Source organism: Amblyomma americanum, chromosome 6 (genome assembly GCF_052857255.1).
Source record: "Amblyomma americanum isolate KBUSLIRL-KWMA chromosome 6, ASM5285725v1, whole genome shotgun sequence".
NCBI lineage: Eukaryota > Metazoa > Arthropoda > Arachnida > Ixodida > Ixodidae > Amblyomma > Amblyomma americanum.
The window spans coordinates 65,480,354-65,488,334 of NC_135502.1; positions in this window are offsets into that span (position 1 = coordinate 65,480,354).

Below are 7,981 nucleotides of genomic sequence, written 5' to 3' on the forward strand. Positions count from 1 at the left end.
TTCACCTCTTTGTGAGTGAACGTGTCTAGACGCTTTGTCTCATCATCCTGCGCCACTTTGCAGAATTCCTCCCTACCAACCATGCCGTCAATTTATGTCAGCTCCTGCACATTAGGAATGCAATAAAGCGGCCCGCTAAAAGCCTTATAGTGATTTTTTTTTATTTTGGCAGTTTGACTGACGTTCGTTGCATTTATTCGGCTGATTTTCGTCATATGAGGCTAAATTGAATATCAGATCATGTGCTGATCATGATGATTCCATTTGAACTGCGCAAGATCAGCGCGGGAATTGGTGCCATGGCTAACCTGTTTGCTGATATGCCAGACATAGACCTGAATTATGACATCCCAGGCATTTTACGCCACACAAGTCGAGAATCAGCCCAGAGGGAAGCATGTGCCCATTGGAAGCTCGGTGGGCACCTTGCGGCATTTGAGGTGGTGGGGGGAGCACTAGCTCATGTGTTCTGCCTGAACCGTGGAATGTTCTGTGTGTAGCGATTTAAGCAACTGCTATCTTTTAACTTGAGTTTCATTAGCCACGAAAACCTTTGCATTGAAACGCAAATTAATGAAAGAGTCACCGAAACCAAGAAAACATAGAGGAATGCTTTCTACTTTTTCTTCTTTTTATCTTGAGGTCAATTGGAAATAATAGTGTGAATACTTTATGGTCGAAAGAAAATTGGTAAGAAAGCAGAAGATAAAAAAACCACATTCAACCGGTAGGATCAAAACCCACAACCTCTGAATCTCACGTCCGGTGCTCTGCCAACTGAGCAACGGCAGTTGCTGTCCAAACTTCTACTTTCGGGAATATTTATGTAGCGTGTAACACAACCTTAAGAGTGTTCACCAGCGCCACCTTCGTTCATAGCGGCGGACGTAGTACGTCTTGTATTACCGCGATTGTCACAACGAACGTGATGCAACGGTGAGGGCGAAAGCTCCGCGAGAACCGTCTTAGGCTCCCTCTGGCTTTAAGACTTCCATAAACGAGGCCCTCGTTGAGCTATTTAGCAGACACGGTAGGAGAATAAGGGGCTCATTATGACGCACGCATGAAGGAAGCCAACAGTGACCGAAACCAAGTAAAGCATAGGCGACTGTTTTCAACTTTTTTTTCTCTCTTTAGCCTGTGGTGCTGATCAACGTCAAGGGGAAGTGTTAATATACCTCGCTCTATTTTCCCTCCAGCGGCTGGTACATTAGTGCTCTTGTCAGGCTTCAGGTGTCCTGTTTATATTTCAGCCTCTGCGGTGGCTGAGTGGTTATGGTGCTCGGTTGCTGACCCGAAAGACGCGGGTTCGATCCCGGCCACGGCGGTCGAATCTCGATGGAGGTGAAATGCTAGACGCCCGTGTACTGTGCAATGCCAGTGCACGTTTAAGAACCCCAGGTGGTCGAAAGTATCCGGAGCCCTCCACTACGGCGTCCGTAATATATAGCCTGAGTCACTTTGGGACGTTAAACCCCAAAAACCCAAAACCAAACCTCTTTATGTTTCATTCAATTTTGACAATATTCCTTCTAGGTGGGCGGACCTCAAGTCAGACGTTCCGTTTTTCTGCAGCATAGTCTAGCTCTTATGGCAGTGCTGAAGCTGTAAATCATCGGAGAGGTGAAGACAGTTTTCCACACACCCCGTAGATTCGAAAGTTTGAGTGCACTGTAACTGCGTCACTATACATGACTAAAAATCAAAGCCTTAAGACCTTTGGCGAACACCGAAGGCTGCAAAGTGGAGGTTGTCAATAATGTGGCTTGCGTGGCTATTTTGTCTATGTAATTGTTTATGTCGGCAGTCGAGAAGACGAGGAGATGAAGGACCGGTACACGGTAGACCTGTTGCTGCTACGTTCTCGAAGAGTGACGTGAAAGGTCCAAGTGTCTTTATTTGTTTATATAGACGCAGTTGCTCAAGGATTACGCGTGCGGCAGGTGAGACCGAGAACGTGGCATTAAATCTTAGCCAAGGCGGCAGGAATCTTAGGTGAAATGCATGACTCCCGTGTACTGTGCGACGTCAGTGCACGGTAGACCTGTTGCTGCAAAGTTCTCTAAGAGTGACGTGAAAGGTCACCTCCGGTCACCTCCACATGTTGTAGTATTTTACTCAAGCGTTTCACTGCTGCGAAAAACAAAGCACCAACTTTTCCGAGCATTTATCTCTATTGACATATATTAGGTTGTGGCAACCTGAAAACATTTAAAAATAATAATAAATAATAATAAGACACATATCTCCTTTTAAAGGGCTCATTGTGGATTCGTGTTTTTTTTTTGCTTTGCTGTGGTATGCACTGACGCCATGAATGTTTAACCAATTTTTTTTTGCTTTAAAATAACTTATTTATGCAATTGTATTTCAAGGCTCTTTTATTTGTATCATTTTATAATATACGCTTTATGTAACTTAATTCCTTGCAGCATTCTCTCGTTGATATTTTTACCCGTATGTATTCCTATTATTGAATGTTCACCAATGATTTTTTTTTGTTTATCTATTGCTGTATCTTTGTGTTCTCTTTATTGTGTATGGTGCCATTTCTGTAGGGGGTACAGACCCCGTCAAGCCGAATTCATTTGGCTTTTTTTTCTGTACTCCCGTCATCTGTACATGTATAGATGCAAATAAGCTTGAATTGAGTTCAAATTTAATAACACTAGGTTGCATAATTTGCCCCGGAGCCTTCCACTACGGTGTCTCTCATTTCCCATGAGCAGCTTTGGCGCGTTAAACCCACGGTATCAGAACGCATACCATATTGTTTATTTACTTGTTTATTTAGCAAAGCCGCTTCCACAATCTGTCTAATAGACCCCTCACAAAAAATCTCATTATATTATTTCGCACCTTCATCTAGATCTGGCAGAAATTATTCAGATCTACCGCCACGGTTCAAGCAAGGAGCCCGCGACATAAAAATATGCGCTTTTTGCCCTGTCAAATTTTCTTCATTACTTGCATCGTTGTCCACTGGGGCAACACGACGTGAGCCACATGACGCTGTCCATTTTCGGAGTTTTTACGGTATTTTCGCAGCGATTCGTCTTCAAATATCATGCCGTAAGTTATGTGACCCTCTTTGGACGTCCGAATGAACGCGGGCACGTACGTGTGTGAGAGGTCAACAGCAGCGATCATAAAATGACACAATGTGTAATAGTCTGTTTGTTCGATGTGCGGCGCTTTGACATCTGAGGGACAGTACTACAGATGACCTACTTCTCACCTGTCACGCGTGTAATGGAAACAGTAAATTCGACTGCATTAAGGATAGTTGCCGGGCCAGTTGGTACATGATCTCACCGAAAAACAGTGCGCTTACAGGGGACAGAGAAAGAAGACACGCACAAACAAGTCAACGCTGTGTTTGTGCGTGTCTTCTTTCTTTGTCCTGTGTAAGCGCGCTGTTTTTCGCTGAGTAAATTCGAAATACATATTTGAAACTAAGGGTTATAACCGCCTACTTCGAAGCCCGGCGACAGTACTGAAACAAACGTCATGTTAATTATGAGTCGATGTCTACCGCTGCCCGAAATAGTGCTTCACGTCACTACATGAACGCCAACCAATACATTATAGTAACTGCGCAGGTATGCAGTATACTCGGCGCGATCGCCTCGAGGTGGGCGCAGACCTGAATCTGATTAGGTTTTCGCGGCGGCTGACCTTATCTTTTCGTATACTCAGATAAGACTGACAGGACACTAATTTGTGCTCCTGGGTCATTTTCAACCTAACTGCCTTTCTCTTCAAATGGAATCTATCGCAGCACAAGTAACAATTAGAAGGGCCATTAATACTCCGGCATGCTTCGTAACGTGCTGCAACGCACTCCTCAATCACTTTGAGCGTAACTGGCTTTCTCTTCAAATGAAAGCTATCACGGCAGGTGTAACAATAAGAAGGGCCATAATACGCCGACATGCTTCGGATATACCTAAAATAAAGGCTGTGCGACGAACTCGGCATGATTGTTTGAAAAATTTCTTGATTTTTGTGAATGCGCCTGAGACGATTATTAGCCGACTTAGCCGCGAGCTGCGTCGTAAGAAGTACGAAAGTAAACGCTGTTGTGTAATAAGGCCTTTTCTAAAAAATCATGTTCTCACGAAATTTTGGCAACAATCCTTACGTCACACGCTACCACGGCGGCTTTAATGTTGTGGTCTCTTCACGCTTATGCCCAACTTCTTGAAGCAGCAGCGCCACTGGTCGGTCTCATGCTCTTCCCGTTTTCACTAGGGCGATGAAAGGTTTCGCATCTAAAATGTGGAATGGTAAAGAGGTGGAGTACGCTCCCAAAGAATTAGTAGCTCCTGATGAACAATGAATATCAGGCTCCACGGTTACAATTTTATGGAGGTTGAAAACGGAAGCATTCAGGGCTACACACAACACAGAATTTACTTTCAGCTGCAGTTTAGGTTGATTCCAGAGAATATATTAACTGCACGATGGTGGTATGCTGCTGGTATTAATTTTGAGCGCCAGAGTACCACGCTCATTTTGTCACAACGGTAGCCACTATGGAGTTTCTTACTATTCACTAGAGGGAAAGCTGGCGGCAGTGCACTTCATCCACCATGAACGCCCCCCCCCCTCCCCCACCCCCCAGGACATGCCGGGAAGACAGCGCTTTGGATTCAAATCTGGTGGCTGGTTGACTGTGTGCTAGGGATTCGATTTTTTTTTTTGTTGTTGCGTTTTGTTTTCATTGCTGTAGTTTTTACTGATGTTTTGTGCGTTTTCTGGCGGTGTAGTTATCCGCATGTTGCGGTGTAGTTATCCGCAGTTACCCGCATGTTTCACTTGTCAGCATGAACACGGCCTTCATTTACTTGTGGTAGGACAAGATTCCGCCTCATCATTCATGCTTTTTTTTGACAAAATCTGTAAGCGTAGCGCGAGGATATGGCGAGAGCCGGCACGTACTGCGTTCAAACTAGTTTCTCATAGAAAGGCGAGGGCTCGGGCAAGTTTCTGAGCACAGAGAACGTGACAGTTAACTCCAACTTACACCGGTCACCGTACAAGGAATATACCTTTTCTGCTTTCACTTTAAAGATATTTAAATAACAGTAAAAACATGAGTCGAACATCAGATACAACAATATAAAATTTAGGTCATAAAATAAAGCACGTGCACGTTTAACAAGAATATATGTAAGTTAAAACGTTTCATATAGTAACTTCAGAGAAGATATATGTATTCACTGAACACCGAAGCTTATTAAATGTGCTGCAATAAAATTTTCAGGGCTACAGCTTGACGTAGATCGCTGCATAAATAAACATGCAAAAATAACTCTCTGATCATGGGTTACTTCGTTTGAGAAAGGAATATACAGTTTCAGTTAAACAATTCATCTTTCCTCGGAAATTTATCTTTAAAAATAGCGTCCTAGCGAGGTTCCTCTATGGCTTTTTCTCAATGCAGCGGACACCATGTTTCTGGGAAACAACTAGCCTTTCTAAATTTTTCTTGGTGGTCCAAGCTGATATTAGCAGAGTAATTAAAATGATTAACATTACTATATATGATTTATCTACATTATAAAAATAGCGCCTCAGTGAAACACATTTTTGCGTATTTTGAAAATTTGTAGACATCAGCTGAAATTGGCATCAAGAAAATATCAATAAACTTGAGGGACTAAGCACCCTCTAAATTTTGTTTCGGAAACGTTAGATGTCTGTCACAATCTTCAGGCTCATTTCTCGGCTTTAAGTCACGTGCTATATTTGAGCAATATTTATTCGTTAACAACGTGATGGTTCGAGCTAGTGGGTATGCGTTATGTTCAATAGCGGAGCAAGGACTCCGGGAACAAACACAAGCGCTAAACTTCCACTAAGTCTTTATTTGGTGCACACAGAATTTATACATGAAGAAAAAACGATACGCCTTAAATTAGACAAGATAATTTGTGAACAACAACCTTAAAAAAGCCAATGCAACACGTTTCACCGGTTGGCATACTGCCCCGACTCTAAAAATGCCATATCTTTCTTTGTCAGCGACAATGACGGACTGCTGACGCAGCTTTCAGGTCCAGCTCTTTCTATTGCGGCGGCCTCGATAATTTCTCTTGTTATTCTATCCGCATTTCTGCCAATCACCTCGCATTCTTTAAAACCAGGCTTACATTTATGAGCATGACAGTGCCGTGCCAAATTGCTGGAACCGCCATCCCTAACTTCCCTATGGTGCTCAATGTACGCCTTGCCGCATGAAAGCGGGATCTTGTAGATTATTTCCTCAGTACACGGTACAAAGGGGTTTCTATGCCGAATCGTGCAACCATTCTGAACCCTGCTGTCAGGACAGGTGGTCTTGCAAATGTGGGACAATCTTTCCGGTGCAGACATACACACCTTAACTCCCACTTTTTGTGCTACCTTTTTGAGGGAGTACGATAGCTTGTAGAAATATGGCACCACCACTACCTTGCTGCCCCATTCGCCATCAGTTACAGTCCTCTTTGCCTTTTCCTGCTGATGCAAGCTCTCAGCAACCGAAACTAATAAGTGTCTCAGGAATCTTGCTGCTTGAGGCGGTCCACTTGCTTATAAAAACTACTTTTGATCAGGCATGCGCAGGACTTGCTAACTGCATTTGAAAGCACGTCTTCACGATCCCTTGCTTTACCAGCCTCGTATGTGCAGACGAAAAGGGTAATAGGGGCTTCTCAGCTCTGGGTTCATACATACAACAAACATGCTTCACAGAAACCAGCTTTAGGTCAAGAAACCGAATAGTGCCCTCAACCGGAAGCTCATGGGTGAACTTCAGAGGGTGCAGACACTCAGAGAATGTAGAAATAGCGGTTGCGGCTGTTACAGAATCGTCTCTATGGCTCTTACGAAGGACCACTAGCTAGTCATCAACCAATCGAAAGGTTCGAATGACTATAGCAACATCCAGTTTATTTTGCAGTCGCCTGTCTAGACTCGCAAGGTAAAGGTCACTGAGCGCCGGAGCAATTCACGAGCCGACGCATACACCATCCTTTTGCAAAAATACCTCCTGATCCCAACTAACCAAGGTAGACTTCAGATATAGAGAAAATAAACTCAAGAACCCGTCAACAGACACACCTAATTCATTCTGAAAAGCAACAGCACCAAAGCCATGAATGTAGTCTCCGATATATTCCAAAAGCTGCTGATGTGGCAAAGAGTAATATAGATCCTTCACATCTACTGAAAAAAAATTGCACATCCTGCCCTTCAAGTTCTTTTAGAAACCCAACCACTTGTTCTGAGCTTCTAATCAGAAAAGGATTATCAACGCTCAAAAGTTTGAGATGTTGCAGAAATAGCCCTAAAATAAAAGCACGAGCAAAAACGTTATGTTTACAGCTTGAACTGTCTAGGCTTGCGCTTGCAGTCCAAAATGCGGACAAACTTGGCCTCGAGATGTTTTTTTCGGTCAAGACGCACAAGCCTGACGCACCGTTCCGCGTCATCATATCTGAACGAGGCACGTACCAAAAGGAAGTAGGGCTATTTCTGCAACGACATCTCAAACTTTTGAGAGTTGATGATCAGACCCAGTATATTTTCTTTTCAGAATTCATACTGCCCAGAGACAAAACAGTTTATTCTGTTCAGATTACAGGAAACAGTGTGTTCGAAAGAGACTCAAACAGCTTTAAAAACGGATAAGTATTGACGTTGTTGGATGTACTGATATTTTGCCGAACCCATACCTTGCTATTTTCGTATTTTATAGTCGTGGAAGAGCTACTGCAGATCTCCTTTAAAGTAGAATGTATTAGATTCTGAACAGCATTCATTTCTTGTGGCTTGATTCCACCTTTCGCTGGCTGCAGAATTATAGTGGAGGGTTATGAAATCGAATCAAATTTATTTCACTTCCGTATATGATGTAGGCGCCACAGACAAAATGCAGAGAGTTTTCGGCTTGGCGAGGGCCTGTCCCGTTTCAAATTTTCATTTGCGATAA